Raw genomic sequence first — 17,390 nt, forward strand, 5'->3', positions numbered from 1 at the left:
AGTTATAAGGAATAATACAGAAAGATCTCATATACACTTTGCTCAGCTTCCCCGCATGGTAACATTTTTCAGAACCGTAGGACGATAACACAGCCTGCGTCTTGGCTTTCTTTCCGCCCGTCTTATCCGGAGTCTTACTTGGATCCGTTTGGTTTATATAACCCTGTCGCCTGTGTTGCTCCCCACCATTGCCCTTGGTAACCCATCACACCCCTGCCAGCATCCTGTAGCTTCCAGACCCCAGCAGAAGCCAGTTTTGAGCAGGTAGAAGGTGTTTGCTCCCACACCCCCTCCCAGCCCTGGTGGCCTGTTGGTCACTGCCTCAACCTCCCCTCGAGAGCAGGGGTTGTGTCTCGGCATCTCGCATCCCAGGCTGGGCACACTTCCTGGACTGACGGCCTGTGTTCGCCAGAGGAGGGGGCCGTATGCAAATCTGTGACCCGGAGGACAGACCCTCCCCACCATAGCATGTGTGCTGTGCTCTGGTTTGTGGGGGGCAGGAAGAAACAAAGTGTGTCCGTGGCGTGTGGGCACATGCTTGGGCATACACGGAACACACAGGGAAGGATACCTTTGAAAACAAATTTCAGCCTTGCTTGCTTCTGTGATGGGGCAGTAGGTAGCTGGGGGTGGGATGCGTTCCCTTCCCCCGCCTGCTGTAACCAGTTAGTGGCCTTGAACGATAGGAACTTATTATCATATCGCTCTGGAGACCGGAAGTCTCAAATGAGTCCATGGAACTGTGTTCCTTCTAAAGGTTCTAGGGGAAAATCTGTTTCCTCGCCTTTTCTCCTGCTTCTGGAGGCTGCCTGTGGTCCTTGGCTTGTGGCCCCGTTCTTATGGACGGTTTGTTTCTCCCCACCCCACGCCTACGTTGAAGCCCTAACCCCCAATGCCAAGGTGTCTGGAGGTGGGGCCTTTGGGAAGTGGTTAGGGTTAGATGAGGTCATGGTGGTGGAGCCCCGGAGGGGATTAGTGCCCTTAGAAGAAGAATGACCTGAGCACTTGCTCCCTGTCCCCCAGGGGAGACACAGTGAGGAGGTAGGTGGCCGTCTGCTAGGCAGGCAGAAGGTTCTCACCCGAAGCCTCATTGTTTGGACGTGACCTTGGACTTCCTGCCTCCAGAATGGTGAGAGATAAGTGCCGTCGAAGGCCCACGTCCGTGGTACGTATGATGGCAGCCGAGCTCACCGAGACCCACTTCCTCCATCTGCGGGGCCATCGGGCAGCATCTTCCCGTGTCTCTTCCGGCCTGGTGCATGCCTGTTGCGAGCACCGGGGTGATCACATTCAGGGCCCACCTGGAAGGCCCGGGATTGTCCCACCGCGAGGTCCTTAACTCCATCACATTGGCAAAGTCCCTTTTGTCCAAAGAAGGTGACATCATCGCAGGTCTGGGGGATGGGGTGCGGACGTCTTTGGGGACCCCCGAGCCAACCACAGAGGGTGACATTTCTCAGTCAACACTTGTCACATCTCAATTTTGAAACCTATGACTCTTACCTATTGAGACACACAATGCCAGTCAAACTAAGGGGAGGTGAGAGGGGCCCGGAGTGTGTGTGTGTGTGTGTGTGTGTGTGTGTGTGTGTGTGTGTGAGCTGGCGTTGACCCCTCCCTGGGCCCATGCCTCTCCTCTGAGGGAAAGAGGCAGCAATGGATAGAGCCGGGCCTGTGGGGCAAGAGCAGCCCGTTGGAGCCCTCGGAGCCTCAACCTTCACCCGGTTCCAGGGGAGGCTGGGATCGCCTTTCCTCCTGGCTCTGCTTGGAGATTAAAACCCTGAACATACCCAAAATGCACCCAAAGCGGTAACCTGTGGTGGTAGAAAAATCGTGACAAAGCCATCCATACGCTTTGTGTCCCTAAGATGTCCTCTCTGCTTCCTCAGCACAGAGACGGAGCAGCCCCTCCTCCCCCAGGTCCCACTTGTCCTCAAAGGCTCCGTGCCCTTGGTGCCCTTGGGGCGTCTGCGCCCTGTGGCAGCTGCGGGGCAGGGGGCCTGGGAGTCAGCACCCCCCGACGGCATCCGAGCCGCCCCTGGAATCTCACCTCTGCTCCCTGTCATGGAGTGGCTCAGGAGGCCCCAGGACTGACAGCGCGACCCTGGAGTCTGGTGGGAGCGGCTTGGAACACAGTTCTTTCCCCAGACTGGCCACCCATTGTCTTGTCCACACGCACCCCTTTCTCTTCCTTCAGTAAAAGCACCCGGTTTCCATTCCTTGGCCGTTCTTGGTCTTTGTGGCTCACTGATGGGACAGATGACCCCCAGGGCTCTGGAGGCCAGGGACGACCCAGGATGGTCCAGGCAGGACAGGGTTCCCGCACGGCACGGGGACAAGGCCCTCGTAGACTGAGGCCAACCGGCTGTAGCCACCTGGTCCGCCATGAGGGACAGGCTGCCCAGTGGAGGAAGCCCGCAGCAGGGAGGGACACCGAATCCGGCTCCAGCTGGGCCCCAGGCCTCGTCCTCCTCCTGTGTGTTTGTCATGTGAGCAGTCTCCTTCCAAAGGCCTTGGCCAGTCGGCATTGGCCTTGGACAGTCCTGACCAGCAGTTACTAGCGGAGCATGTTGGCCATTTGCCGCACGTGCTCTGTGCCCGAGAAGACAGTCCTGCCTGCCCCTGTGGTTGCTGTGATACTAAGAAGAACCAAAGGATCCAGTTAGATCCATGGTCAGCTACAAAGTAACCACTCCGTAGCAGGTGGGTTAGAGCCCTGGTCATCTCAGGGATATGCAGGAATCAAACAAGACCGCTCCAGTTTACAGGAAAAAACCCCAAGACTCCAGCCTTAGCTAGAGTGAGATCAGAACACCCATGTCACGGCGGGAGAGACCCTCTCCCTGTGGACACAGCATCCTGAGAGGGTCCCAGTGTGTCACACCCTCTATAATTTCCTCTTTGGGAGTGTGGGCGGAAGCTGGGACGGGGGTCTAAGAACAGAAGCTGGCAGAGGGGACAGGATGTCCCTCCATGGTCATGGCTAAGACTCCCTCTTAGCAGACCGATGCAAGAACATTCCCTTGCTGAAGGGAGGGGCCAGCTGTGTTGAGGCATCCTGTGGGGTCAGGAGCTTTGGCTTCTAGAACTTGAAGGTGGCCTCTGGCCTCTGGCCAGCAAAACCCCCAGGCCCTCAGTCACGCGGCTACAAGGAAAGGAGTTCTGCCCGTAACTGGAAAGAGCTTGGAAGCGGATCTTCCTCTCGGGGAGGCTTCAGGCGAGGACCCAGTCCAGCCACCGTCTTGACGGCAGCCCTGGGAGATCTTAAGCCGAGGACCCCGCCAAACAGCCCATGGACCTCGGACCTAATGCAACCGTCCGCTATTAGGTCCGTGTGTCGTGTGAGCCGCCAAGTGCGCGGTACTGTGTTCACAGAGTAGAAAACAAGCATGGAGGTCTGCGGGGTCAGAGAGAGGAGGCACCAGAAGGGACAAAAGGCCACGACTCCCTTCTCACTGGGTTGGCGTGCAATTCCCCAGGGCCCGCTGGTTACTCTGGACGATTACAAACCGCCCTTCCCTTGGTTCAGAGCAGCCCTTCCTCGGTGCCACTCAATTTCTGAGCGTCGGAACTTGGGAGTGGCTCGGCTGGGCCATCTGTCCTGAGGCCTGTCGTGGGGCAGCTGTGCTCTGAAGGCCGGACGGGGCTGGAGGACCCTCTTCCACGGTGGTCTGTCCACATGGTTGCTGGCTGGAGGCCTCCGTTTTCTCCCCATGAGCCTTACCATGGGGCAGTGGGAGTGACCTCCTGGAATGGGGACTGGCTTCCCCCAGGGCCCAAAGACCAAGTTGGAAGAAGCTGCACAGACCAGCTTGGTTCAGTGTGGGAGGGGCCGGACGCCAGGAGACAGGTTCCCTGGGGCCACCCTCCAAGGATGGCAGAGGGGCAGAGGCTGCTGGGGGCGTGGAGATGGCTATGGAAGGAAGAGCGGGACACTTGCAGAGCTAGGGAATTCTCTGAGCCGACGCCAGGACTCTCAGGTGTGAAGCCTCACCCCTCCCCCAGCTCCCTCCTCAGGGAATAATCTGAGAGAAGAAAATCACGGGTCCCAGTCTTGCTTCTCCAAATCGGGCCCTGGACCCCAGAGGTGGGGCCCTGCAGCAAGGGACCAGGGAAGGGAGGTGTCCCCCGTCTGCCACTCGTCCTGGCTGCAGGGCCCCAGCTTCTCTGAGCTCCTGTCTTGGCGCCGGTGAGTTCCACCTGCTCCGTCCATTGAGAGGTGGGGGCCTGGGGCAGGAGCAAGACGGCGTTAACACGGGACTGGCTGCTGCTGTCGGCCAGGCCCCGTGCGGCGTTCCCCCACAGAAACCATGTATGACTCTGACGTGGGGTGCCGTCCACCTGCATTATCCGGATAAGGAAACTGAGGCTCGGAGGTCCCATTGCAAGTGGGGTAGAAAGGGGGGAAGAAGCCTCCCTGATACATCGGGGGTCCTATCGAGGTCCCCGCACCCAGGGCCTCCCTCCCCGAGCTGAGCAGGGAAGGAGGGGGAACTCTGGGGAGGTCAGTGCCGGACAGGGGGTACGGAGCTGGTGGCTGAGGGGCTGAGCCTGGAAAAGGGCTGAATATCCTACCCTGAGCCATCTGAGACCCCAGCTCTGTCACCACGGGCCGGCTTCCTGGCCGCCAGCCTTCCCGACACTGACCCCGGGGAGTTCGGACTCCTATCCCAGGCGGCACAGGCTTCCTGGAACCATACTGCTGTCTCCTCTGGGGCCAGCCCAACCTGGCTACAGTGGGGAAGCTCCCATGTCGGGAGGACATGGGTGGCAGGCACCCCAGAGCCCCCCGGGTGCTCAGGTCTCCTCTGCCAAATGCCCCGGGCTCTGGGTCACCAGACAAGGTCCTTGCACTTCAAGGGGAGGGTCTGGTGGGAATGCTGAGGCCACATTCCCGTAGGCAAGAAAGCTTGTGGACCTGGAATCCCAGGCAGGAAGAACACAATCACGTCTGGGTCAGGGAGATCAAGCAGATGCACCCCACCCCCCCCAGAGGATTCAGGAAGGGCCCCTGGAGGGAAACGCAGGAGTGAGAAAACCCAAGTGCTCCCTGCGCAGCCCAGGAAGGGCTGCTTCTGCCCCTCCTCCAAGTTCACTGCCCCACTGGGTCCCACCTACCCGTCCTCGCCACGGCCCCGTGACGGGGCTTGTCCACGCCACTCCCTGGACCCAGCGACGGCAGATCCCAAATCCAATCGGTGAGCTGCCGTCCGGGAGGACAGAACAGCTCTCTCTGCACCCCCATGCCCGGCACACCCGCCTCCGTATCCTGGAATCCCGGGGCAAATTCAGGTCTGTGACCCTCAGTCTCCGCGCCGCGCTCACAACGCACACACTCGCACACACGGGTCCCCTCGCCTGAGTCGCCTGAGCTCCCACAACTGCACCGGGAAAGGTGACCCTTGCTCCCAAAGAGCTCGGCTACCCTCCTAGTGTCCTGCCCACCCCACCCCTGCCGCCTGTCTCCGCGGCCGTCCCGGACAGCGTGAGGGATCCAAAACACAGGCACGGTAACACCCAAGCTCAAGGCAGGCCGGGGCTGGGACCTTGCAGAGCTCGCCTGCAAATAGGAGGCCAAAGAATGCAGTGGGCAGCTTGGCAGAGAGACAGACAGAGCCACCGGGCTTCCAGTAACACGCTGGCCCTGGCCTGACCTCGCCCACCGGCTCAGACACTCAGCCAATAGATGCCTGCTCCTGGGCCCCGGCCCCCGGCAGCACCCAGCCCAACACAGCTGCTGTAGGGCCCTCCTGGTCACCACCCCTTGCCCCCGGCGACAACAGGACTGGAACTGGATCCCTGTGCTCTCAGGGTTCCAGCCGTGCCGGGAAGGGGGTATCTTTAGCTTCCCTTCCTGGAAGCCCACTGGCTCCAGTCCCACCATGGCCCAGCAGCGTCGCCTCCAAGCCAGGCCACCTCCCCCTCTAGCACCGATTCCCCTTGAAAAGGAGCGGCCACTCCAGAGAGTCCTGCTTGGCCATTCGATGCCCCGCAGGGGTTAGGAGCCCATGTCCAGCTTGAACGTGATGCTGCCCGCACAGTTCTCCTTGCTCCCCACCTGAACCCTGCTTGCATCCGGGTATTGGCCCAAAGACACGCCACCCCTCGTCGAATTAGAGGACCTGAAATAGTGACAAGACACGTCCCTTGCCAGAGGAGGAGACTGAGGTCCAGGGGGACGGTGGAAGTGGCCTGGGGGTCCCGGAACGAGTCGCACACAGGACAGGACCTGGGGCTGTTTCAGACACTCTAGAGTGTTTTCCTGGCACCAGGCTGTGAATCATGAAATGACCCGGGTGGGGAATCCTTAATCGCATGACCACCTAGGCACAAGGATGAGCACAGGAGGTGCGGGGCTCTGAGAAAGTGGGATCCGGAGAGCTGGGGGGGGGGGGGCCGGCCGGGGTCCTCCCTCAGCAGGGGAGCGCCCACCTGCTGGGCCTCTCCCAGGAAGAGGGCCGGGGGCAGGACCTGTGATAAGGAGCTGGGTCAGCCACAGGGCAGGAGAGGCCGTCTGGAGCTCACACCACAGGCGGCCCTGAGGCCTCAGGAACTGGATAAGGGTGCAGAGAGCCCCTGGCCCAGGAATGAAAGCAGTCAGGTCAAGCCAGACCTCATTTCCTGGCCAAGAAGACAGTGTGGACTGTTCTCCCAAGACCGGGATGGTGGTGGTGGGGAGACTGGGGAAGTCTGCGCTCTGCCCCCCAGGGGCTCGTAGCTCGGGCTGGGGGAGAGGGTGGAGTAGGCAGGCGAGGTGGGGACGGTGAGAGCCCAGCCAGCTACACCGCAGCCAGAGTGCAAGGAATGGCAGAAAGCAGGAGGGAAGGAAGCCCGAGCATGCGGAGGTGAGCGCGCCTGTAGCCGGCTGAGGAAGAGCCCAGGAAACCTTCCCACCCTGGGGAAGGACGTGGTCTGGTCAGGATCCAGCCTGACAGGGTGAATGCAGGGTCAGGTGCAGACACAGGGGCCTGGGGTCGGGGGTCGGGGATTGGGGGCCACCGTGCTTGAAACGGTAGGAAGGCGAGAGGTGGGATATGCCGGAGGTGTGAATGCCCCAGGCCTGTGGTTTCAGCGGCAAGGGACAAAACAAGACTTAAACCACAAAGATAGCCGTTGTTCATATAACAAAATCCAGAGGTTCGGGGTTCCAGAGCCAGTTGGCAGCTCGATATCGGCAAGAGCCCAAGTCCTCTCTGTTCTTCCAGGCCTCCAGTTTAGGGTGACTAATTATCCTGTTGCCCAGGACATCCCCAGTTTTAGTGCTGAACATCCTGCATCACAGGAAATCCAACCCAGGCTTGTGGTCACCCCGGTACTGGAGATGGTGCTCCTCATGGGCACAGAAGAGCTGCTGCAGCTCCAAGCATCACACTGGCATGGGACAGGGCCCTGAGCAAGAGGAAATGGGACACGGGCAAAACAGATTTCTCTTTGAGCTTCTCAGAAACCCTCAGAGACCCTCCCCTCATTTTGTGGGGAGGTCTGGGTTGCATGGTCACCCTAGACCTGTCACTAGCAAAAGAGTAGGAGGTTGGTATGACTGGTTTATCCCTGGGCCCCTGGGGTCCTGAGGCAAAGTGGGGCACAGGAAAGCGCAGGATTTCTCTGGACTAGATTCGAAAGCACAGGGCTTCAGGGAGGTCTGGATGGTGGGAAGGTGGGGTCATGCGGGGTCTGGAAGAGGAAGAGGTTACTGGTAGAAGAAACAGGGGGCATCCTGAGCTGGGGGGGTGCCCAGGAGGCCAGTGAGTCTGGATCCCAGGGAGGGAGGTGGGAAGAGGGGCGGGTGGGGGCCCAGTCCCTCCAGGACCTGGGAGGCCCTGGGGAGGAGCTTGGGTTATTTTCCCCATGGAACCTGCAGATGTTGGAGCCGTGAAGCAGGAGAGTCACTAAGTGCATGGCCAAGTCACTAAGTGCATGGGCCAAGAAGCCCGCTCCTGCCGCTGTTGGGCCAGGACCCCGGGGAATGCAGAAAGGAGCCCCCGGTGGAACATCTCGGTCCTGCAGGGGAGAGGCGGGGGGGTGAGGAGGGGCAGGTTTCTGGATCTGCTCAGAAGGTGGAACCAGCTTTGCTGCTATGGACTGGGATGCAAGAGGAAGAGAGGACAGGGCGGAGGCGTGGCCGGGCCGGGGGAACCCGTGGCCTTGTATATGGGGGCGGGGGGGGGGGTGGGGATAGATCCAGGCATCAGCCTGGCTGGATGCAGACAGATGGACGGACACAAGGACTACGTGCGACTAGTCTCTCCATCACATCTGGGCCAGCCACCGGGCGCACACCCAGTAGAGTGAAGCAGGTTGTGGGGGGGTTAAAAAATATTTTAAATTGAGGGGTGCCTGGATGGCTCTGTCGGTTAAGTGTCTGATTCTTGGTTTCCACATGGTTCATGATCCTGGGGTCATGGGATTGAGCCCCCTTCAGGCTGTGTGCTCAGTGGGAACTCTGCTTGGGATTCTCTCTCTCTCCCTCTGACAGAGAGAGCGAGCGAGAGAGGGAGCACAAGCATTGGGGAGGAGCAGGCAGAGGCAGAGGGAGAAGCAGGCTCCCCACCGAGCAGGGAGCCCCATGCGGGGCTCGATCCCAGGACCCCGGAATCGTGACCTGAGCCGAAGGCAGCCGCTTAAAAAACCCATCCAGGCGCCTCTAAAAAAAAAAAAAAAACTTTTAAATTGAAATACATAGAGAGAAAAATGCGGAAACCCTGGTGTGTGGTTGGGTCCGGGACAGGACGCAGAACATTTCCAGCCTCCACGAGTCCTCAAGCAGCGCTTCCAAAGTTATTCATAACTGTGCCCTTGACTTCTAACACGATCCTCATTTTTCCTGTTTTTGCACTTTTTATATGAAGGGAATCATACAGCGTGAAATCTTCTCGGCCTGGCTTCTTCACACAGTGACGGCTGAGACCCGCCTGCGCCTGTCCCGCTCCCGTGGCGGAGCTCGCCCAGCTTGGACATACCCGGTCTTCCCCCCGCGCTGGGGATCCACTGCCCCTGGCGTGGTCGCCGTTCTGTGGGTGGGAGGTGGTATCACATTGAGCATTTACTCTGCGAGCCTTTTCTGTTTTGGGACCCCTCAGGTCCTTGGCCCGCCCTCCTTTGACACCCTGTCTTTGTCCTGCTGGTGCTGGGGGTCTGCACGTATCCGGGATCTAGGTCCTTCGTCAAATCCATGCCTAGCCGTGGGCTTCTTGCCCTCAGTAGCCTGGCCAGGGATGGCTCGGGCTCAGGGGGCCTTAGCACCACTCCCAGATGGGCACCAGTCCTCCCCAGAGATACTCCATCCAAGTGACCCAGAGAATATGTCAGGTAAGCAGCCCAGAGACAGGTCCCAGAGCTCCCGCTCTCCCTGGCTGCTGCGTAGGTCACCTTGCAGGAACTTTATAGAAATTCTGGCACTGTCCGTCAGTAGCCAAGCAGGCGTGTGTCAGTCTGGAGTTCCTCCAAAACAGAAACCGGGCGTGCCTGGGCTTAGATCTGGGCGCACACACACATATACCCGTGAAAGCTCTGATCACTGTTTTTGTTTTTGTTTTTGTTTTTAAAGATTTTATTTATTTATTTGACAGACAGAGATCACAAGTAGGCAGAGAGGCAGGCAGAGAGAGAGGGAAGCAGGCTCCCCCCTGAGCAGAGAGCCTGATGTGGGGCTCGATCCCAGGACCCTGGGATCATGACCTGAGCCGAAGGCAGAGGCTTCAACCCACTGAGCCACCCAGGTGCCCCTCTGACCACTGTTTTGAGGCTGTTTGTCACAGAGTGCCAGGAGGGGACAGGCACTGTCTGGGGTGTTCCCAGAGCCAGGGCTTGCTGTCGGCAGCCAGAGCCCGGAAGAGGCCTGAGTTCTGGGAACTAGGGGTGCAATGGGGGCCATGCACGGCCAGGCCACTGACTGACAGCCTCAAGGAGCCGGGGCCTGGGCCAGGCATGGCGCTGCCGGCCCCATGGTGACCACCGGCCTATCCCCAGGACACTCAGCTCTTGTGAAGAGATGTGGGGTGGCCCCCAGGATGGCCTAGGATCCCCACTCCTGGACTGAAAACCAGCGGCACAGGCTGACCCACCAGCTCCACCAGCCACAGCGAGGTGTGGCGACGGGGGCCATAGAGCGCCACCTGCTCGGGACCGAGGGGACGGCCAGCTCTGCTGGGCTTCCCGGATGGACCCGGCTCCTCCCGGATCCCTGGGCACCTGAGCAGCTCAGTGGGGCTGCACGAAGTCCCGAGCTTGCCGGCTGGGCTTTCCTGCCATAGATCTGGGGGTCTGCAGAGGAACCCTCTCCCGCCTCGGCCCCCCAATCCTGCTCCCTTCCTGAGCTCATGCCCCCGTGACGGCCTCACGCCAGCAGCGACTCTCCGCTCTCTTCACACCTCCCGCTCTCCGTTCACACGTGGGACAAAACCCAAACCCCAACCCACCTCCCACTGAGCCCCCCCGGGGCAAGGAGCACCCCAGGCCCCTCCGCAGCCCAGCCTGCATGATCCCATCTCCCCCGCAGACAGACCCCACCGTATCCCTCCTCAGACACCCCCTCGACGTGCCCTCAGCTCGCCCAGGCCAAGGGCCACCACCCTAGGTGCACCCCCGGCTGTGCCCTCTCACGGGGGTCTCTTCTGGGCTCTGGCCCAGCCACTCCCCCCTCCCCGCAGAGCCAGCCACACGCCCCCCAGGGCCCCCGGCTCCACACACACACAGAGCCATTCTCCGTGACAGCAGCGGGCTGTCCCACAATTTAACTCTGTCCTGACCCCCTCTCCCTGGAGACAGATCCCACCGGTCAAGGGCTCCGTCCCCCGAGACTGCCCCGCACAGCAGCTGCAAGTAGGGCGTCCCCGGGGAACCCCCAGCTTCTGTCCGACGGGGCTCCCTGCTGGGGGTTCCCACGTTCTCCTCAGCTTTGAGCGTTTGCGAGAGCAGCTCCTGGAACCCAGGGAAACATCTGCGTGTCTGGTTTATTATAAAGTGAAGGATATGCCAGAGGCCACGACGATACAGAGGGTGAGGGCTAGGAGGGTCTGTCCTCGTGCAGCCGGGGTGCTTCGCCCTCCCGACACCTGATGTGTTCACCCCCCCCCGAGGCTCTCCAAACACTGTGCTTTGGGGATTTTATGGAAGCTTCCCCCACAGTCACCATCGACCACTCACCCATTTCCAGCCTCTCTCCTCTCCCTGCCGCATGACATCCAAGCCTTCAAGGCTCCGTCTTTCTCGTAGCCAGTCCGCACCCCAGAGCCCAGCCAGAGTCACCTCCTTAGGACAAAAGTCCCTTCTATCACCCAAGAAATTCCAAGGGATTTAGCATCCCGGGGCTCATCGACGAAATCCAAGAATGAAAGATGCTCCCAGCGCTCTTAGTGAACTTGCAAGGGTGTTCAGAGCCGGGTGCCAGGACCCGGGGCAGAGCCCAGCCTGCGTCTTCTCCTGCTCTTCACCTGGGCTCTCCTCTGTCTTCCAAACTCCGTGAAGGCGAGCGTCGATGCAAGAAGCGGCCTGCTCTCTGTAAACGGTCGCGAAGCGTCCGTGCCGCGGGGCTCTCTGAGGCTTGTCACAGCTGTTTGCTCAGCCCCGGGGTGAGGATCACGGTCCAGGACAGCTAACACCTAAGATTATGTGTTGGCGGTATTGGCCTGGGAGCCTGGCCAGGACACCCGGGTGGCCTTTTTTCTGGGATATTCTCACCATTTAACAAATGGACCCCTTCCTGGGGTCTGCCGGAGGCACACAGCAGGACCCAAGGCCCAGATTCGCATACATTTTGCAACCCCCGGAACTTGAGTCCCAGGGGACCTTGACACACCTCCAAGGGACCAGCCGCTCAGAGTCCCCACTGTGTCCAGCAGAGAATGACAGGGGCATATCCAGTCTCCCCTCAGACGGCTCCTCTCCCAGCGCCCCCAGGGGGACCCTGCTCCCCTCTTTGCTCCTTTTGCCCCTGCCTGCCTCCTGGGCCACCGCTGAGGGTCACTCACTGACGCCCCGGATAGGCCTCCATCCTCGGGGGCTCCCTGGGGACGGCCGATGCCCTCCTGGAAACCTCATTACCTGTGCTCATCTCACCCCTGCGAGGTGGCCCTGAGGGCCGGGGGAGGGTCACGCAGGACGAGCTGGCGTGTCTCTGAAGGGCCTCTGGAAGGGGGTTCTCTGGAGAGATGCCAAAGGGGGTGACCCCCAGCCAGGACTCTGAGCTGGTGTCCCTGAATGGGGACAGCAGAGCATTCCGAGAGTTGGGACGCGGCACGTGCCAGGACCTGAGAGCCAGGGCAGAAAGGTCAGAGAAGTAAAATGGCAGATGTGGGGCAACTATTAGTCCTCTCCCGAGGTAGAATGTTCCAGAAATCAAGCAGGCTGCCTCATCCAGCAGTGGGCCCCATGGCTGGGGGCTCTTTTCAGGGCAGGTGAGCAGGTTCCCAGCCTGGGAGCGTGGAGAACTGTCCCCCCGGGGCAGTGGAACGGACTAGAGTAAACAAGCTCAACGTGACTTAAACACCCGGGAGCATCCACCAGCTCGGGGCTCCCGCACGTCTCACCCCTCCAGAGCAGCAGCCAAGGAGGGGCGCCCTGCTTCGGGGGTCTGACTGGGTCCGCGACAGGCTCTCTGCAGGCTTGCAAGTGCCTGGGGAGTCGTGTGTCTCAGGGGGGTCCAAGGCCAACAGGAGAAGTGAGTCTCCTTCTGGCAAAACGGAAGCCCAGGATTGGCATCTGTGGGCCCCCGCCGGCCCGAGCGGTGCGATGTGAGTCCCAGATTACTGTGACCACGGGGGTCACGACCCAGCCTAGCTCTGCGGCTGGAGTTGGGTCAATGGGGAAGGCGAAGGGGGTGGGGGGAGCAGCAGGTGTCCACGCTGCGGGGTGGACAGGGGCGAGCCCTGACGTTCTGTGGCTGTGGGCCGTCCACGCCATAGTTGTCTGATGACGGATTGTTGAGGGGATACATGGAGGGAAGGAAGCATGGAAAGGAGGAGGGACCGTAGTCCCCACATCTCTTTGATGTCCGCCTTGAGAACTATGGCAGACCCAGGGTGGGGCGACTTCTCACATCAGAGAGGGCAAACCAGGGTGAGGGACACCGCCCGACCAGGCTTCAGCGGTGGTGGGGGGGGGCAGGTAGAAAAGGCCAGCCCCCACTCCTTCCTACGCAGTGACCTCAGGTGACGCTTGGATGGTCTGTAACTGCAGAGTGTGCACAGCATCCGGGGCAATCCCACCGGCCTGGGTGGACCTCGGAGAGACCTCCAGCTCGGCCCCAGCTCTGGTTTCCCTGCTGGCCCGAGCACTACCTGTTCCCAGAACACGGCCTGCCCTGAAGGTCATTCACCCTGGACGGTCAGGCTGGGCCAGAGGGCAGGTCCCCAGCCCGGGAGCCGGGGGCCGAGGATGAGCACTGCCGGCTGAAAGCCCCCGCCTGTGTGCCTCCCCTTCGGCTCCCTGGGGGCCCAGATGCTGTGTGTGCTCTGAGATGTGGGGCTGGAGGTGGGTGAATGGTTGGGGCTGGCACAGAGGCTTCGTTTGAAGCAGGAGGATTTCTGGGCCCAGACGGGGCAAAGCTTAGGCTGAGCTCCGCCTGGCTGAGATCTCATCCACCCAAGGGAACTAGAGGTGCCGGGAGGCCTCGGGGGTCCCTGAAAACAACCCAGGGTAGAAGCAGGAATCGAGGAAAGAACCCGGAGCACTAACCCGGCCGCAACGAGAGCAGGGCCCGTGCGGAGTGAATATGCCCGGCCCAGGCTTCAGAAAGTATGGAGAATTTCCTTTCTTTTTTTAAAGATTGTGTTTACTTATTTGACAGAGATCACAAGTAGGCAGAGAGGCAGGCAGAGAGAGAGGGGGAAGCAGGCTCCCTGCTGAGCAGAGAGCCCGATGCGGGGCTGGATCCCAGGACCCTGAGATCATGACCTGAGCTGAAGGCAGAGGTTTCACCCACTGAGCCCCCCAGGCACCCCGTGGTATGGAGAATTTCCCAATGATGACAGCCAAGCATCAAGCCCCGCATAGGATCCTTAGGAGTGTGGGTCCCTTCTGGGTCTTACCCTCTAAAGCCAGCCCTGCAGCAGCGGGAGCGGAAAGCAAAGACAAGTCCACGGCCGGGGGAGCACGAGCATTATAATGGGCATCTTAGATCCACACAGACACATACAAAAGCCCTGTGGCCACACACCAAGGACCCTAACAAGAGCCCCAGAGTCTGCTCCCTTTACATCCTGTGTCTCAGTTAAATCTCTAAATAGCTCCATGAGAGGAGGGTCCCCAGTCCAGCTTACAGAGGAGGAGGAAGGGCTCAGAGAAGTGTGGGGTCTTGCCCAAGGACACTCGGCTGGCGGGCAGCAGAGCTGGAATCCAAAGCCAGGCACAGGGGATCCCCAAGGGCTATCTTGGACCTCCCTGGCTGTGCCCTGAGACGGCTCCCTCCCTTAGTGCTGTGGGACCCAAATCCTGGCTCCCCCTCCATGGGTTCAAGTCCCAGCTCTGACCTTACTTAAAGCTCTGGGCGGGCGCCTGGATGGCTCAGTCGATTAAGAGTCTGCCTTCGGCTCAGGTCATGATCCCAGGGTCCATGGGATCGAGTCCCACATCGGGCTCTCTGCTCAGCGGGGAGCCTGCTTCTCCCTCTACCCCTCCCCCCTGCTTGTGATCTCAATCTCTCTCTCTCTCTCCCCTCTTCGGATAAATAAATAAACCTTTAAAAAAGAAATACGCCCAGAATGCTGAGAACAGCACTGGGCACAGAAAAGCGCCAAATACATGTCCTCCCATAATGCCGGATTGCTGATTCTAATTTGCTGCCCTCCCTGTCCCAGTGGCACCGCCCACCCTACCGCCAGCTTCTTAGTGTTGCCCACCATCCGGAAGGCAGACCCGCAGGAAGCCAGGCCACCCGGCAGTGCACGAGGGGCCTCACTGCCCACAGACCCTCTGGCCCAGGCTGCACGCGATCATGCACACACACACACACACACACACACACACACGCACGCACACACACTCTCCCTGCTCATTCTCACCAAGGCCCGGCAGGGCCGCTGCTGCTCTCAGCCAACCCCCCTCCCAGCCTTGGCCTAGTGGGAGGCCAGGCGTAGGCTGTGAAGGTCTCCCTCTAGCGGCCCCAGAAACAGCGGCTGCTGCCAGGGGCCTGAATTCCCTTTTTTTTTTTTTTTTTAAACAGTATTGTCTTTTATTTTTTATTTAAATTCAGTTGATGAATATAGGGTATGTTATGAGTTTCAGAGGCGGGGGTCAGTGACTCATCAGTTGTAAGTAACACCCGGTGCTCATGCATCACGGGCCCTCCGAGGTGCCCAGCACCCAGTCCCCCTTCCCCCACCCACGCCCCCCGCCCAGGAACTGTCAGGTTGTTTCTTTAATGGGGCATCCCGTGGCTCTTGGTGAAGCCTCTGCCTTCGGCTCAGGTCGTGATCCCCGGGTCCTGGGATCCAGTCCCCCATCGGGCTCCCTGCTCAGTGGGAACATGCTTCTCCCTCTCCCTCTGCTGCTCCGCCGGCTTGTGCTCTGTCAAATAAATAGACAAAATCTTGGGGAAAAGAGAAAAAGAGTCTCTTATCGTTTGTCTCTCTTTCTGATTTCGTCTTGTTTTACTTTTCCCTCCTTCCCCGAAGCCCCTCTGTTTTGTTCCTTAAATTCCTCATATGAGTGGAGCCTTACGGTATTTGTCGGTCTCTGGACTTCTTTCGCTCAGCGTAATACCTCTGGTTCCATCCACGTCGTCGCAAATGGCAAGGTTTGGTTTTTTGGACGGCTGAGTCACATTCCATTGTACATACAAACCACATCTTCTTCATCCATTCTTCTGTTGAAGGACATCTTGGCTCTTTCCGTAAGTTGAGCTATCGTGGACGTCGCTGCTGTAAATACTGGGGTGCACGTGCCCCTCTGGATCCCAACATTTGTATCTTTAGGGTGAATGAGGGCCTGACTTCTAACTCAGGGCGACCTCACAATAGCAGAATCCTAAGAGGTCCCAGGTCCCGGCCAGCCCCCCGCCGGGCCAGACACCTGCCTTCTGTCGATTCGTTCCTCTGAGCATCAGGAACCGAGCTCTTGCCAGCAGCAGCTCAAGCCGGAGGCTCGAATCTCAGAGCAGAATGACGAGGTCCGGGACCCTGCGGGGGACCCAGGCTGGCGGGGGAGTGGAACAAGCCACCATCAGGTGCTGAGAGCCACGCCAGGACGAAGACCGCTCCCAGAGCGGGCAGAGGGAAGGACGAGCACGGCGAGGGAGGGGGTCCTGCAGCCAGCGGCGTCCAGGCAGAGGAGAGAAGAAAGACCTCCCAAGAGGAGCGGAAGGCCCAGGCAAGGCCTGGAAGCAGGAGGCCGCGTGCAGGGCTGGGGCCCTGGGCCGTCGGGCTCGGCTGACCCGTAGGCGCGTGCGCTCAGGGTAGGAAGAGAGCAGGTCCGAGGGTTGAGTCATCGACGCCCTGAGTGGGTGCCCCGTGAGGCAGGAATGGCTTCAGCACTGTCCCAGCCCCAGGCGCCCTGTCTCTCTGAACTTGAACTCCAGACACCGCAGGCCAGGGAATCCTTTCGTGACCGGCCTCTTGTCCTCCAGGTTCCTCCCACCGCAGCAGGTGCCCCGAGTCCCACTCTCTTTAAGCCTGGGGGATATTCCCTTCTGTGGATGGAACCCACGGTCCCCTGGGGTCGCCTCCTGCTTCATTTCATCCTCAGGGCTGGTTCCTCTCAACTTTTCCAGCATACCTCTAACCGGGACCGGGATGAACGGTGACAATGGTGATGATGTCGGCGTAGTGGAGGCAATGGACCCTCCCCCACATACGTCCACCCAGAACCCAAGGATGTGACCTTGTTTGAGAAAAAGGTCTTCGGCGATGCCATTAAGTTAAGGAGCTTGAATGAGATTATCCTGGATCGGAATGGGCCCTGACCCAACGACCCGTGCCCTTACGAGGGACCAAGTAGCGAGAGCCACAGAGACACAGAGAGAGACCGGAGACCACAGAGGCACGGGCTGGAGGATCCTCGAGGCCACGAGCCAAGAAACACGTGGGCCACCGGACTGGAAGAGGAAGGGTTCTCTGCTGGAGCCTTTGGAGGGAGTACGGCCCTCCCCACATCACGGTTTTGAACTTCTGGTCTCCCAAACCACGACAGCATCGACATCGACTTCCGTTGTCTTAAGCCCTCCTCCTCCCCCACTTTGTGGTAGTTCGTCCCGAGGCCCCAGGAAACCACTACGGGGACCATCCAGAGGGAGGTCACCACGTGCACTCACGGCCAGCCCTTCCGAGCTTGTCTTTCTGTCCCCACTTCCCAGGTTAGGAGGTTCTGACATGTGGACCAACTTCTCCCCAGCTGGCAGAGTCCTCCTGAGGCCAACCCAGCGACCTTGACCTTGAAGGCTGGTCTGGGCTCCTCAC

General features: G+C 59.9%; 1 long non-coding RNA gene across 1 annotated transcript; it reads right to left on the bottom strand.

The window, feature by feature from the left end:
* Positions 1-10,932: 10,932 nt before the first annotated feature.
* LOC132003537 (uncharacterized) lies at positions 10,933-14,605 on the bottom strand. The gene is made up of 3 exons (XR_009400230.1): positions 14,469-14,605; positions 12,043-12,248; positions 10,933-11,600 (listed from the first exon to the last, which is right to left on the bottom strand). It is a non-coding gene; the product is annotated as an uncharacterized LOC132003537 (long non-coding RNA).
* Between the last annotated feature and the right edge of the window lie 2,785 nt (positions 14,606-17,390).

The sequence above is a fragment of the Mustela nigripes genome, chromosome 16 (genome assembly GCF_022355385.1).
Source record: "Mustela nigripes isolate SB6536 chromosome 16, MUSNIG.SB6536, whole genome shotgun sequence".
Classification (NCBI taxonomy): Eukaryota; Metazoa; Chordata; class Mammalia; order Carnivora; family Mustelidae; genus Mustela; species Mustela nigripes.